This window comes from Musca domestica, unplaced genomic scaffold (assembly GCF_030504385.1).
Source record: "Musca domestica strain aabys unplaced genomic scaffold, Musca_domestica.polishedcontigs.V.1.1 7, whole genome shotgun sequence".
Classification (NCBI taxonomy): Eukaryota; Metazoa; Arthropoda; class Insecta; order Diptera; family Muscidae; genus Musca; species Musca domestica.
Window position 1 is genome coordinate 11,616,468 of NW_026712383.1, and position 15,877 is coordinate 11,632,344.

Below are 15,877 nucleotides of genomic sequence, written 5' to 3' on the forward strand. Positions count from 1 at the left end.
GGATCCAATGAATTTTTTTATATTATATTCCTACAGATATACCCAAATTGATTCAACAATAATAACCAGTAAAGAAAGTCTTAAAGTCGGGCGGGGCCGACTTTATGATACCCTACACCACTTTGCTAATTTAGTAGAGCTGCGCATATTATAATTTAAAGTTCAAAGGACTAAATATGCCGAAGCATTTGTATCTTTTAAATTTGGACTTGTATTGCCCATTTGGTGCACAACTAATTTGAAATCGGATAAAAATATATATGGGAGCTATATCCAAATCAGAACCGATCTCGATAAAATTTGGCAAAGATATTTCTGAGCTGTATTTGATATATTTCCCTGAATATCGTTGTTACGAAGTGCATATTACGGCTGTGGGGAATAAATATAACAAATCGATGAACAGTATATATGGGAGCTATAGCTATATCTGAACCGATCTTCACCAAATTTGACATACTAGCTTCTAGACTCAATTCGGTCGTAAGTACCAAATTTCATCCAATTTGGGCAAATATTAGACGTTTGGTGCACAACCAAATTTAAATCGGACGAAGTTATATATGGGAGCTATATCCAAATCTGAACCGATCTCGATAAAATTTAGCAAAGGTATTTCTGAGCTGTATTTGATATATTTCCCCAAATATTGTTTTTACAGAGTGCATATTACGGCTGCGGAGGACAAAAATAACAAATCGGATGAACAAGATATATGGGAGCTATAGCTATATCTGAACTGATATCGATCAAATTTGCCATACTTATTTTCAGGCCTAATTTGGTTGTATGTGCAAAATTCCATACTATTCGGGCTTATATTACATGTTTGGTGCACAATAAAAGGCAAATCGGACGAAGATATATATGGGAGCTATATCTAAATTTTGACCGATTATCTCCAATTTTAATAGGGTTCGTCCTTGAGCCAAACAAATGATTTGTGCAAAATTTCATCTGGATCGGATAATAAATGCGAACTGTACTTTGTTCACAAAAATACATGGACAGAAGGAAGGACGGACATACATAAATCAACTCAGAATGCGATTCTATGCAGATCATCAAAAGGATCTATGGGTCTATCTCGTTTTATTTAGCTTGTTGCAAACAAATGCACAAAGACATAATACCCTGACCACCTTGTGGTGTAGGATATAAAATCGGTGAATAATATAGCTAAAATCATGAAAATACCGAATATAGGGAGGTACTATTATATGGGGGCTATATCAAAACGTGGACCTGCACTGAAAATTTTCTGTCATAGGCTGTAGTATCTATTACGAACTTAAAAATGACAAATTTGAAACAATTCCGGAGTCGCTAAAATCATCAAAATACCGAATATTGGGAGGTTCCGTTAAATGGAGGTTATGCGAAGGTGTGGACCTGAACGGACAGTATTTCTGTAATAGGCTGTACTAACACTTTGGTATTTTTTAGTGCCAACCTTACTTTGCAAAATGCTCCAGACACAATAGTCCAACGGATTGGTATCCGGAGATTTTGGTGTTCATTGCGCTTAAGACCGAGTTGTATTATTCAATGTAGCTTTTCCATATCGTATATTAAAAGTAGCAAATACTTTCGAAATATTCAATATCACATGGAACCCTTTATGGTATCTATGAGAAAGTATGGATCTATACTCAGTTTGTGATGATAATTTCGGTGGGATACAAATGTGGAGATTCATTTAATATACCTTTTTCCATTTAACTGGCTATAACAGTGAATTGTTTAAAGGTCAGAGTCTAAAAATTTAATCACAGAGAAATCCTCTGACTTTATATCGTTTTGCCAAAATATAATTTTCGCTATTGCATTTTAACTCTCATAAGTTTGTATGCATTATTCATTAAGTTAAATTCCAACATTTGTACTCCTTATTTTCAGTAATTTATCATCACTCCCGAACAATATATTTCTATTTTGCAATGCATGCTCAAGCAACAGAAAACAAATGGTGAGCAGAGGAAGAATAAAGCATCCTCTAGCTAAGTAAACATGGAATTGCATGCGTGCCTTGTGGCATGAATTTGGGATTTCAAGAGAGAGAGAAAAATATTAACTCATGTTTCCAGAGAAAGGATGTTGATGCAACATCCACAGAAGTTTTAAGCTTTCATAATACAATCGCTGCTGTTGTTTTTCTTGCTGCTGCTTTCGCCATATCATGTGCATCGTTAAGACAGCAAGGCAAAGTTCTGGCATGTGTGTGTGTGTATTTTCACAAATTTGCAATCAGCAAGGACTTAGATTTTCTTTGTGAAGATTTGCTCCAAAAAAACGTTGAAGAAAACAACATCGAAATATCCTTGAAAATGGGGAAATAAAAAAAATTAAGTTTTTGTTTGCGCTTGTGGCAAATGTCATGTTGGGAAAATGCAATACTTTCTGTGTTCCTTGTTTGCAGTATATTTATGGAGAAGTAGAGATATTGGAAAGGATTTTCACAGGGCTGATAAGGATAAGTAAACTAAAAATGCAAATAACAAACTGACACGAGTTTGAGTGTTTGTATGTATTTTTTGTGAGATATGGTGTTATTGCTGTCCGTAAGCTATGTGTGTCTTAAAATTATGAGTTATAACAAGTTAGTAAAGTAAATATTTACTCCTTTTTAGATGAAAATCCATGGATGTAATTTGCATCTTATAAAACAAACGAATTTAGATATGAATCAAAAAATGGAAAGGGGAAATATAAAAACTTGTATAATAATTTTAAACTACACAATTATGTGGGAATGGTATTTATACCCTACACCACAAGGTGGTCAGGGTATTATGTCTTTGTGCATTTGTTTGTAACAAAAGGAAACGAGATAGACCCAGAGTTCCTTTTGATGATCTGCATAGAATCACATTCTGAGTCTGTCCATGTATTTTTGTAAACAAAGTAGAGGTCGCATTTATTTCCCGACTCAGATGAAATTTTGCACAGATCATTTGCTTGGCCCAAGGACGAACCCTATTGAAATTGGTGATAATCGGTCAAAATTTAGATATAGCTTCCATATATATTTTCGTCCGATTTACTTTTATTGTGCACCAAACGTGTAATATCTGCCCGAATTGTATGGAATTTTTCGTATACACCCAAATTAGGCCTGAAAATAAGTATGCCAAATTTGATCGAAATCGTTTCAGATATAGCTATAGCTTCCATATATATTGTTCATCCGATTTGTTGTATTTGTTACACACAACCGTAATATGCACTCCGTAACAACGATATTCAGGGAAATATATCAAATACAACTCAGAAATATCTTTGCCAAATTTTATCGAGATCGGTTCAGATTTGGATATAGCTTCCATATATATTTTTATCCGATTTTAAATTATTTGTGCACCAAATGGGCAACACAAGTTCGAATTTAAAAGATACAAATGCTTCGACATATTTAGTCCTTTGAACATTAAATTATAATTATAATCCTAGCTTGTATGATTGAATTCTCCCATAAAAACTTTAAATTGTTATGTGGAGCTCTACTAAATTAGCAAAGTTATGTAGGGTATCATAAAATCGGCCCCGCCCGACTTTAAGACTTTCTTTACTGGTTAATAATTGGTTTTGGCTTAAAAGCTTTTAACACATGACAATATTTGCGTAGATGAATTTTTATAAAACAAGCTAAAAAGTATCAGTCGGTTTTGCCAACACATGAACTCCCCCAGCCAATATCTACTTGTTTACATATATATTGTCTTGTGCTATAATTATACATGCTACTGACCCTTTCTGTGGGAAGTTCTAATATTGTTAATTTCGGGTCTGACCTAAGTCAAATATAAATATATTAACATATTTGGCCTATATCGATTATTTCCTATACTTTATATGAGATATGTAATAATATTTGAAAAAAAGTTGAAATGAGCGCGATGTACCAGATACAGTGGACCGATATATTCCACTTTATTTAATGCTAATAAAAATATTGAGATATATTACACCAACGTATGTAGTAGAGCTCCCGTAACAAAAAAGTTTATATTGGGAATTTATGTAAAGCAGATCATACCGACTTCGAACCTCATTTGAATGCTTATCATGGTTTTAGAGTAGTTACAATTTGAGTAATATATCAAACTTTGTACCTGCAGTACTAAATGACATTGCTTTACTGTGCGTGATAAGACTTCGATAAGAATTATATTACACAATATTTATAAGGGCGACAGATATACCGAGTTTTATCAAATTGAAATATTCGGCTGAACATGAAACAAGTAAGCAAAGGCTATAGTAGTGCGGGGCCGACCATGTGATACCCTACAACACTACAATATATTAGAAGCCCCCTTATGTCCAAATCCATTTTCGAAGATTTCGCTTTTGAAATTATGCACTGCCCAATTATTACACTTAGAATTTTGGCCAGGGATATTTGCCCAATATTTACGCACTTCGTCGTGCTGTTAGTTGTTGTGGTCCGTTTTCAGCTAAATATAATCCAATGATCATCTAAAATGCTAGTATTCTTCCCTGTCTTTTTCACTTTTTGGTTCATTTGAACCCCTTAATATTTTGCGATCATCTCCAAAAGCAAGAGGTCCCTTTGTATTTCCAAATTTAGTCTTATATATATGATTTTCTTGTCTTCGATATTTGGCAATATTCGTCAACGAAATCAGCATAAAATAGCCAGAAGTTCACTTTTTGTGTATTTCGGATGTCGCCTGTAAGTAATGTTGGTATTTTTTCACACAAAAGTAGTGGTCCATTCTACTCACTGTCCTAAACTAACTTAATGCAAGATTTCGTGTCCTATGGTTTCTTTTTGTTACCTTTATAACGGCTTCAAAATCAGGAGTATTTTTAGTTGTTGGTCTATTTCAACCTCTAAATATATTGCAGACATCTTTAAAAACAATAGGCCTAGCCCTTCTGAGCTTAACCCTACCCTTGTGAAAATTTTTCATGAGAATCGGACGATATTTGCAATACTTATATTATATCCACAACCTGTATTGTAAGGTGAAAAAATATTACAAAGTATTAAAAGTCAAATTGAAAAAAATCGCATGCGATAAAAATATGAAAATATAAAAAAATGTCACAAAATACTACAAAATCTATATTAACATCATTATTGGCATCTTTTAATGCGATTTTTTCAGATTTTATACTTTTATGCTAAGAGGGCATTTTGAATTGACAAATTTCGTCAACATCGGTCCATCCATTCTTGAGATATAAGCATTTTAACTAACATCCCCTTCCCTTGTATATACACATTTCGCTATATATAACCGATATATTTACTATCGGCATCTACGTAACGGACAGAATTGACCCGTTCGTCTATTTGTGATTTCGCCGGGATTAAAAATATTCGCAGTTTAATGGAAAATTTGACTTTTATTTAACACAAACGTCATGGTCTATTTCATCCACTAAATATTACCCGATGACCATCCAAGTTGGAAGGCTTCTGCCCAGCCCTAAGCTCTAGCCCCATGCTAACTTCCGCTTTGATTGGTATATAATTGCGACCTGTAAAGCAACTGAAAAATCAGGAAAATTTTCAGATTTTGGTCCATGTCAATCCCTAAATTTTATGCGATCATCTCCATCATCAATAGGCTTCTATTCTGGCCCTAGCCCCACCTCCATTCTAAAGATCGGGCCATAATTGCGACCTGTAGAGTGATTACAAATTAAAATGGATGGACGGACGGATGGACTAACATAGCTAGGTCGACTCAGCTCGGCGAGATTGGAAGATCCATATATACTTTCCTATGTGGGAAACCAATATTTCGAGGTGTTACATAATTGTTGGCCCAATCAAACTTATAAAAACATAGTGTTGTAGGGTATAATTAGAAAGTACTGTTATAGTGGCTCTTTTTACATGAATGTTAGAAAATCTGGTAAGGGTATTTAAAATGGCTATAATCGATCAGGCACTGAGTAAAATTGTGAAAATACGAAATGTGATAGCGTTTTCTAATTATCTGCCTATTCAGAACCCAAATTTTCTGACTGCAGTTAACTGAAATGAAGAATGTGGCTAAAACCTTTAAATTCTTAAAATTAACCTGTATCATTTTATGGAAACTCGAAAATTTAAAGAACACAGAAAACTTTAATTTTAAAACTTACTTTTTCTAGTGAGCAGACTTTTATTTTAATTATCAACTATGGAGTTGCTGTGTATTTTAGAACCCTAAAAATAAAAGGATATGATACAGATTAAGTTTCATTTATACACAATGTAAAAGTTTTCTTAAGCCAATATTTGAAAACTTTTTTTATTAAAATTTTCATCCCCAATTCGACTAACTCCATTTAAACCTTAAAAAAACATCTTCGTATACATTTTTATGTTTTATGAGAAAATCACCTATTCTGAGTGACACACACACGTAAAAAGGTGACAAAGTAACGTCACACACTAAAAACATTTTAAAATGTTTTAAAACTCAAAACTTGTTCGCACGTCTGGGGACACATTTAATGAAAAGATGGTGAAGTGGTTTACAGCTGAGTTAAATTTTAAATATTTACTCATACGAAAATTTTACTTTACTTCAGTTTACAGCAGCATTTGAGATGCTTAAAGGCACATTAATTGAATAATACATTGATGACGTGCAGTGACGGAGCTAATAAAACGAAATCTTTTACAAATACAAAATACACCGACGGCAGGAGAGAGTCAACGATGACGTTAGATGTCATGGTGGCATTTTTTACGACTAACGTGTTTATCTCTGATTTTAAAAACAAACCTCAGGGAATATAAAAATAGGTGTTAAATCTTGACATTGATGCGTTAATACGTTAATAAACAGTCTATGTAAGACGAAATATAAAATTGTTGTAATACTGAGTGTGTTAACATAATTAAATGAAATATATAAATTGCTAAGATTTGTAGACAGCAATGAGCAAAAAATAAATAAATAAATACATAAAAAAGTAAAAAAGTTGTAAGTTCGGCCGGGCCGAACTTTTAATACCCTCCGCCATTTTGTACAAATTTGGCAATTTCCAAAAAAAATGAAATAAAATCCGTTTAAAATTCTGTTAAAATCTTAAAAATACCGAATGCCTATACGACCTGCATAGGCAACTTTTGTCATAAGTTATTACAATATTTAAATGCGAAACTTGAAGAAAAATTTGTTTATAATGTAGCTAAAATCATCAAAATACCGAATATAGGGGGTACAGTTATATGAGGGCTATACGAAGGCCTGGACCTGCACAGACAATTTTCTGGTATGGGCTGAAGTATCCATTACGAACTTCACATGCGAAATTTTAAACAATCCCGGTAAATAATGTCGCTAAAATCATCAAAATACCGAATATGGGGGGGTACCGTTATATCGGGGCTATATGAAGACGTGGACCTGTACAGATAATTTTTTGTCTTAGGCTGTAGTATCCATTACGAACTTCAAATGCCAAATTGGAAACAATTCCGGTGAATAATGTCGCTAAAATCATCAAAATACCGAATATCGGGAGGTGCCGTTATATGGGGGCTATATGATAGCTTGGACCTACATGGCCCATTTACGAACTTAACCTGCCTACTGGCAAAATATATACATGTGTGCAAATTTTTAGTCTTCTATCTCAATTTATTGGAAAGATAGCGTGATTACAACAGACAGACAGACAGACATGGCTAAATCATCTTAGAATTTTACGCTGATCAAGAATATATATACTTTGTTGGGTCTGACATGAGTATTTCAAGGAGTTACAAACGGAATGACAAAATTAATATACCCTCCAAAGTATGGTGGAGGGTATAAGAATAATTGAAGTATTCAGCAGATTATGAGAGTAGAGCTAAAAATAGAAGACTTTGGTGCCGGCGTTTCGAAAGTTTATCTGTCAAAGTAACTTAAATAGATGGAGCAAGTTCCCACCTTTCCACAATTTCTGAAATTTTTGGATTAATATTTCTTGGAATCCGTTGATTTAAGGTATGTGGTGTTTTCGGCCGCATTACATATAACAATGGAAGAATTGATTTCGTCGGAAATTGTTTCCATTCTAAATCAAAATATCCCTCACTTCTTCATTTTTTGGGGAAAGAAATAAGAGAAGAAATATTCTAGATGAATTTTCAATGTGAATCTCTGAACAATAAGAAGTAAAAAAGCAGCTAAGCTCCACCATTTGAAAGGAACTTGAAAATTAAAAAAAAAAAAACTTGAAGACGTAATCTGCTTACGAAATTTTGTCATAGGCTATAGTACCCATTATGAACTTTAAATACGAAATTTGTTACAATTCCGGTGAATAATGTCGCAAAAATCATGAAAATACCGAATACTCGTATTTGGAGGTACCGTCATATGGGGGCTATAAGAAGACATGGACCTGCATACAAAATTTTTTCCCATAGGTTGTAGTAACCATTAACATCTCCCAATACGAGATTTGAAACGGTTGCTGAAATCATCAACATACCAAATATCGGGAGGTAACGTTACATAGGCTTATACGAAGACGTGGGCCTGCAAAGACAATCTCTTGTCATAAGCTGTATTACCCATTACGAAATTCAAATATGAAATTTGAAACTAATCCGGTAAATAATGTGTCTGAAATCAAGAAAATACCGATTATCGGGAGGTGCCGTTATATGGGGCTATACGAAAACGTGGACCGACTTACGAACTTAACCTGCCTACTGGTAAACTATGCTTGTATGCAAAATTTTAGCCTTCTATCTCAATTCGTTCGAAAGACGGCGTGATTACAACAGACAGACGGACATCCCTAGATCGTCTTAGAATTCTACGCTGATCCAGAATATATATACTTTGTAAGGTTTATTATAAATATTTCGAGGAGTTACAAACGGAATGACAACGTTAAAATATCCTCCACAGAATGGTGGATGTCATAAAAATGTGTATACCTTAATATTACTTAACTTACAAAGAAACTTGTTATACCCTCAGCCGTACGGCAAGAGATATATATCATTTGGTATGCCCAAAATGTGCCTCATTGAAATAACGGTTTTAGACCCCAGGTCCCTTCGAACCAAATCCGTTTCAGGACATTTGGAGACGCTCTTGAGGCGTCCGTCCGTCCGATTGGCTGGCTGGTGCGTACGATAACTCTCAAAGGAAGTTGTCGTCCAGTCATCTGTCATAAGTTGCGAAACAAGTCAGCGATTCTTTACAACTTTGCTATTTCTAAATATTTCCAATTTTCCAATAATCGAATATTGGCTGAGGGTAAACATCTGTCGGCAGAACTGACTGATATTTTTTAACTAGTTAAATTAAAGAAAAGCCAGACAATCCATCCCTTATTAAGCATTGATTACAATCTGTTAAAACTCCTTCGTTTTATTTCCAATTTCCCGACAATTGCTTACTTAATCTCTGAACAATGATTCTAGCTTCCTCGCCGTGAAGCTATGCGAGCATATGCCCCACGATTTCCTCTTTAAAAGATTTATTTTCAACTTTAACGAGAAGTTATGTGACTGGAACGTGTTAGGAATTCCGAAGCAATTGTGATGCCCCCCGGCAGCAGTGCTAGAAAATGCTCGCATTCACTTGCGGTTTGAAATTCATTCACATTACAATTGGTTTTGGATTTTTTTTTTTTCAACGGAACCATTGGTCAGGGCGGTTTAGCCGCAAACCACCCAGAAAGTTGCCATAGTCGGACAATTGCATAGACGAAATTTTAAGCTCGTCTAGCCATAATTGTTGCATGGGAGAGTAGGACTTGGTTATTTTGTAATATTGTGTCTACATGACTGGGTGTTTCATACATATTTACAATGGCTTTGCTAATTCGTAATATTTAGCATTTCAACGTGGAATTTTGTACAATTCTGGCCTGAGAAGAGAAGTTGAATAACATGTGCCCATTTAAAATAAAAATGAATGCATTGCTATTTAGGCAGTCTGGAATCGATGGTATGAAATATTGCATAAATTGTCAACATACCGAATATCGGAAGACTACTATATAAAGGCTACACTTAAATGTGAATCGAGATAATCGTAGACACAATGTCTAAGCTCTAGGTCAAATATTGTAGAATGTATCTTGATTTCAATAAAAAACTGCAACAAAGTCAAAAGCCATAATTGTTACATTTTTTACCCTCCACCATAGTATGGAGGGTATATTAAGTTTGTCATTCCGTTTGTAACACCTCGAAATATACATTTTAGACCCCACGAAGTATATACATTCTTGATCAGCATAAAATTCTATGTCGATTTAGCGATGTCCGTCCGTGTAAGTTTTTAAGCCAATAAAACCGTCACACGCTGCCCGAATGTTGCTCTCCAGTATTTTGGCCCATTCCCGCCGAAGCGATTGCTTGAGGTGATCGACACTTTGGTATCTTTTAGTGCCAACCTTACTTTTCAAAATACTCCAGACACAATAGTCCAATGGATTGGTATCCGGAGATTTTGGTGGCTATTGTGAGCTGGAAATGAAGCGAGGGACCTCATTTTGTAACCATTTTTAGGTGGCGCGTGTTGAGTGCGATGTTACTGAGTCCTGTTCGAATGACCAAGGTCTGCGTCCAAAATGTTCGGTTGCCCAAGGCTTTAATACACCCTCCCGAATATCCGGCATTTATTCTGATGCGGAGAGCGACAATTCATTGTTATGCCGGCCACACCATCACCATGGCCGGCGCTTGAGTTCTGATGGCCAATCGAAGGTGCACAATTTCAGCTGACCTCTTCGGCAAGTAAACACGATCATTTTGTTTGTTTCCAAACTGCTGAACAACGAATGTTTTCTCATCGGAGAAAACCAAATTCGGTAGATCACCGATTTCGGCCAAGCGAAGCAACTCTTTAGCTCTTTTGAGTCTATTTTCTTTCGGTTGCGGTGTAAGTTCTTTCACTTTTTGGAATTTCACTGGCTTTACCCCGAGCTCATTTTTCAATATTTGCCGAATGGAATATTGCGATATATTCAGCTCACGAGCAATTTTTCGGCCAATGCGACGCGGGTTTCGATCAAGTCGCTTCTCTACTTTTCGAGCCATTTCTGCTGATGTTGATGTTGACGTCGGGCTACGCTTCCAGTATCACGGTAACGAGCGATGGTACGAGTCACAAAAGGTTTATTCACATTTAAATGCTGGAGTGCTCTAACGATAGCCACTTGTGGGTTTCCAGCCAAATATAAAGAAATCACACTCACGCTTGAATTCCATCACGAATAACTTTTTTCTGGAAAATTCTCAATAAAATGCTTCAGTACGCTTGTAAACAATATAATGAGCTGTCACTGGAATAAGTTTAACATCTGTCGGACGAGGGGCTTAGAAATTACAGCGGTCTGAAGTTGGTTGCAGTTTTTTCATCTCACACTCTATATGTAAGAAGTATGGCATAAACATGCTGAATATCAGAAGGTACCTCCATATGGGGGCTTCTCGAAATCGAGGATCTAGGTCATCCTTTACAAAATACAAAATATTTTGTGAAAATTCAAAGCTATGAGTCCAATAATAGAGTAATATCTGATGTCCACATACAAACGGACATCACTTAGTCAACTAAATTAGAATTCTTAACCGTCATTCTTAATGACATTCAAGAGTTCAAGAGAAGACTTTTATTCGTCCTGGGAGAACTTTTTCTCTTTAAGAACATTTATCCACTTTGCTGCTCGATTTTATATTATGGAATGACGAATGACCATAATATTCGTCCTTGTTTGTTTATACATTCAATACCCATTCCCTTGCCTTCCTTCCTTCGACCAACATCTCTTATTCTTCTTTACACAATTGCTTATTTTGAAAACCGTATTTCTCATTGTGACATTATCCTTATGTTTACCATCGATTGTCCAGACCATGGCTTGTGGTGTGGGAGAATATCCATGCCATGGCTTTAATAATTCACAAGAATATTTATTCTCATCCGTTTGTGAATATTAAATTGAGTGCTTAAATAAAGGAAGACAAATGTGGGAGGGTATATTGACCAGGAAAACACTCAACCTTGGTGGTGGTAAGTCAATTTTGTTGAACGCCTAGCAGAGTCTAGACAAATATTATGTGAATATTTTAAGGCAAGGGATTACTGAATTTGTTGGACAATCATTGATAAGTTCCTTCGAAAAAAGGAAGTTCATTAATACCGAAAACCAGTAAATCATTTGCCTCAAGGAGGGACAAGTGGCGACAAAGTTAATTTATTCTAAATTTTTTTGGGGAGGTATTGATATTTTACCACGAATAATAGTCTATATATGGTTAGGATAGGTTAGGTTAGAGGATGCGCTCTACTCAGAGACCTGCTGGTCCATTGTCATCCTAATTTAGAGAGAAGGCAAAAGGAAGAAGAGAAGTAAAGAGATAGTCTTATCAAAAATATTGTATGGAAGTAAGGAGTATTCACGAAGAGATTATCGTGTCGTCTTTAGCCATTTTAGTCTTCTGGCAAGCTGAAGAATTACTGGTGGCTAAATTTCGGAGAGTGAAGACAAATCATGGAGAATTTGCTTATCCCTGAGCCTCTGCCTGACTCCAAAAAGAGTTGGACAATGGCAGAGTAAGTGCTCCACAGTTTCTATCTCCTCCTCGTCTTAACAAAGCCTACAATAGTCAGTATCGTCGCTCTCTATCTAGAAGTCATGACCTTAATAATACAATAACCTGTGATTAAGCCTACCACAATTTTTAGGTCCGATTTCGCCATGAAATTCAGTGCTGGTCATCTTCTTTCAGAGATCAGCGGCCAAATTCTCTTGGATGCCTTACAGCCCCTTACATTTAGCCAGTTATATTTAAATTTCCCTGAGTAATATTTGTGTATTTCCTTCACCGAGCTTTCAATCTTTAGATCAGTTGACTCGGACCAACGTTTTGCCAATTAATTTGTTGATTCATTGCCAGAAGTATTACTGTAGCCAGAAACCCAACAAAGCTGGATAAAGGACTTTACTTTTTCCTGAATATTTCTGCACTCCAGATGTGCCATAGATTTAATGGTGGATGTATTTAGCGCTTATAGGATCGCTTGACTATCAACTATCGACATATATAGTCACCGATCCGTTCAGTTCAACTGTTCTATCCATCAAAAATTCTACGGCATTCCTGATAGCGTAGATCTCTTCTTAGAATGCGCTAAAGTCTTTATTAAATTCAGGCTTTCGCAGAAATATTCGCAAAATGTTCCTGCAGCGGCCGTTCCACTTTCCATCTTAGATCCATCGGTAAAATAGCTATACCTCTGAAAGGAGGAGTATTCCGGGTCCAAATGTCCCTGCTAGGTATGTGGATGTCCAGTCATTGAAAGACATAGTCTATATTAAACAAGTAAAAATGTTGTAAGTTCGGCCGGGCCGAACTTTGAATACCCTCTACCATACTAAAATACTGCTAAAAACTTAAAAATACCGAATGTAGCCGTATATTAGGGTCTATACGACGACGTGGAACTGCATAGGCAACTTTTGTCATAAGCTATTGCAATATTCAAATGCGAAACTTGAAAAAAAAATCTGTTTATGATGTAGCTAAAATCATCAAAATAACCGAATATAGGGAGGTACCGTGGGTGTTATAAAACGTGGACATGTACAGACAGTTTTCTGTCTTAGGATATAGTATCCATTACGTACTTCAAATACCAAATTTGAAAGAGTTCCGGTAAAAAATGTCTCTAAAATCTTCAAAATACCTAATATCGGAGGTACCGTTATATGTGGGTTATACAAAGACGTGGACCTGCACAGACAATTTTCTCTCTTATGCTGTAGTATCCATTACGAACTTCAAATAACAAATTTGCAACAATTCCGGTAAATAATGTCCCTAAAATCGTAAAAATATCTCGATTCGTTCGAAAGATAGCGTGATTACATCAGACAGCGAGACGGACATCGCTAAATCGACATAGAATTGTATGTTGATCAAGAAAATATATGCTTTTTTGGGTCTTACATGAGTATTTCGAGGAGTTACTAACGGAATGACAAACCTCCATAGTATGGTGGAGGGTATAAACACAGAGTAAAGTAATTGACTGACTGGCTCAGCAACGCCTAGACGAAACGGCTGAAGCTAGAATTTTGAAATGTTGTGTGTGGGTGTCAGATTTTGATCCGAATGTGTCAGAAAGGGTTGGAATTTGGGAAATTCGTACTAGAACGGTACGAAAAGTACCAAAAGGTACTTTTCCCTGAGGAAAGTGTACGAAATGTACTAAAAGGTACTAAATTTGGTTCAATTCTAACGAATGGAGCTGGAATCCTGAAATTTGATATTAAAACTACTGGTGGAGAATATAATTGGGATCTGGAGATAATTTTCGAAATTTGTACTTATGTGCAGGAAAAGTGCTTAATGGTATAAAATGTTGTAAAAATTCGATTTGGGCGAACCGATGGAGATGGAATACTGAAATTTTGAAAATAAGATTACAATTGTATTCTAGAACTGAGAAATTTAGGTAGTTTTGAAAATTTGTACTTTGTACAGGTTTTTGAAAAACCTGACTAGAAGCGTACTAAAAGTACTAAAAACCATTAAATTTTTTGAAGGCATACAACTAAAATCTTGAGATATGGTATGTGGTATGTGTTTTTGGAAAAGCTGGACTAAGTGGAGCAACTGTACTAAATGTTACTTAATTCAGTACAATTTTGTTTTGGTTGAATGGATTGATTTGGAAACTTAAAATGTTGGTTTTGGGGTCTCTGCTGGTGCGTAGGGTTAAGATAAAAAGTAGTGTTCGGAAATGAGTGCAGCAGCTTACGAAAAGTACAAAATAGTACTAAATTAGGTATTACATGAACGGATGCAGCTTGAAATCTGAAATATGGTATTAGGATTACTGTCAGTGTGTGGAGTTGACATGTGGAGATGTTTTGTAAATACGAACTCAAAAATATTAAATGGTACAAAATTTTATATTTGGGTAGTGGATTCTGTTGATACATGGCGGGGAATTTGAAAATACATTCTAAAAAGTACGAAAAGTACTAAATGATATTATCTCTGGTATTTTTGAGGGAATAGAGCTGAAAATCTGAAATTTGGAGTGAGAGTCTTTGATGTTATGTTGGATTGACAAACTAAAGGGGTTTTCATATTCTAACAATACATGTACCAAAAGTACTTAAATTCACAAAATTTGGTACAATTTGGAAATATGTGAACGGGTAGTGGTAAAATCCTAAAACATGGGTAGAGAATCAATTCTTATAAATCGGATTGATTTAATTAAGGAAGTGGTTTTGGAAGTGTGTACCATGTGTAAAAACTGTACTAAATGGCACTAATTTTGGCACAATTCCATTTTGGCATATTGGTATTTGCGTCATTGCTGGCGGGCAGGGTTAGGATAAAGAGTTGGGATTGAAAATTTGTTTAGTAAGCTTACGAAAGGTGCTAAATTGTACTGATATTGTTTGAAATCTGAAATTTGGCATTAAGGTCATTGTTAATGTGTAGGATTATAAATTAAAGTTGGTCTTGCAAATGTATACTACAAGTGTACGAAAAGTACTAAATAGTATGATATTTGCTTCAATTTGGTATTAGAAATCTAAAATTTGGTATTAAGGTCAAAATTCATGTTTATCCTGTGGAGGTGGTTTCGGAAATCGGTACTATGATTGTACGAAAAGTACCAATCGGTACTATATTTGGTATTGGAATAGAAATAAAATTCTGCAATTTGCTATTTAGATTACTAATAGTACCTGTGTTTGAGATTTGGCTGCGGTTTGGAAATCCTAATCGTCCTATATTTGTACGAAAAGTATAGATGGTACTAAATTTTGTATTGGGTGAAGGGATAGAAATGAAATCCTCAAATTTTATATTGAGGTCTCTGTTTATATCTTGAATTGGGTGAAGGGATAGGGAATCATC